The 1,334-nt window shown below is 27.9% G+C and overlaps 1 long non-coding RNA gene across 2 annotated transcripts in view; it reads right to left on the reverse strand.

Moving 5' to 3' along the window:
* LOC107613950 overlaps positions 7-1,334 on the reverse strand; it is a 2,396-nt gene continuing 1,068 nt past the window's right edge. The window contains exons 2-3 of one of the 2 annotated variants that reach the window (XR_002353153.1): positions 466-645; positions 7-370 (exon numbers count right to left, since the gene is read on the reverse strand). This is a non-coding gene — a long non-coding RNA (uncharacterized LOC107613950). Of the gene's footprint in view, positions 371-465; positions 654-1,334 lie in introns of both variants that reach the window. The other variant, XR_002353152.1, reaches the window with a different exon arrangement.

The raw sequence follows: 1,334 nt of genomic DNA on the forward strand, positions 1-1,334 counted from the left end.
ATAAAGTCATATATTGTGTTTCACTGTTTTGATAGCTTTATTTTGAGAAAACGATAAGTAAAAGCAATTGAAATCAAAATAGAAAGCGAGTTCACATGGCCGCTTTCGTTTAGAAACAAATTCTGATCTATTTTATGTGTTGAGCTTGGTGTTAGCGTAACTGCGTAACTTAGCACACTAGTTTAAATTTTAATTTTTAGTCAATTTTTCTTTTTTCAGACCGCCCTGACGCAAATTAATTTTATTATGGAGGCATCGTTAGTGTAGGACACAGATATGGAGAGGAGGGGAGCTTTATCGGGCTGTCTTGTCAGGAACACGGTAATCGGACCTTGCGAGTTGCTGATGGGAACTCGGACCCTCCGATTTCCTGTAAATTAAAAAAAAATTCCTCTCAAGCAGAAATCGGACCCAGCGACTAATATAACGAAATAAAAATAAAAAAAACTAACAAAAAAAACGGACCTTCCGTTTTGATGAAGACATATCGCACAGTCCGATTTCTCTTATGTGAATTTTGTATACAAGCAAAACGGACCCTCGATTTGCTTACAAAATTTTCAAAACAAAGAACTCGGAGAGTCCGATTTCTTCCTTTCCACGATTCGGTGTAGCACCCTCACATTCCATAACCCGGCACAACACCTGTCCCTCTTCCATAACAAAAAAAATTAGTCCCGGCCTGAAGAACTAAAATAATTATTTTTCTTTTTTTATTTAAAAATAATTTAATTAATTCATGATTTATTATATTAGACTTTTCTCTCATTTATTAATAAAAAATGAAATTAATGTTAATTTTGCTAGAAAACAAACTTTTTTTCCAGCAATTAATCAGTTAACAAGTTAATAAAATGGTGAATGAGCAAAAACTAAAAAAGACAGAAGAGAGCTAGCCATTTTTTTTTCTAAAAAATAGTGAATCTTAATTGATTATTGACTACAAAATATTGGTTCTATTTTTTTTTCTTTTAACATACTATCAGACATTTAACTATTTAATTATATATTACCACATAAAAATAATTATTATTTTACAGTTTCATTACTTCAATAATTATATAAACACATAAATCTAATTAACCAATAATATAAAAATATTTTATGTTATCAATATATCAAAACTAAATATTTTAATGAAAATAGAAAACATTCAAATGAATCTTAAAAAAATCAGCTATTTCGATCTCCAGTTGTTTCTAGTCAAATTTTTAATTAGCATATCAAACAAATAAATTTCTCATAAATTTTATTACGGGTTAAGCTATAAATACAAAAATATGTTAAAAATTTAAATTTTTTATAATTTTAATAAAAAATATTTAATTTAAAAT

This window comes from Arachis ipaensis, chromosome B08 (genome assembly GCF_000816755.2).
Source record: "Arachis ipaensis cultivar K30076 chromosome B08, Araip1.1, whole genome shotgun sequence".
In the NCBI taxonomy this organism is placed as follows: domain Eukaryota; kingdom Viridiplantae; phylum Streptophyta; class Magnoliopsida; order Fabales; family Fabaceae; genus Arachis; species Arachis ipaensis.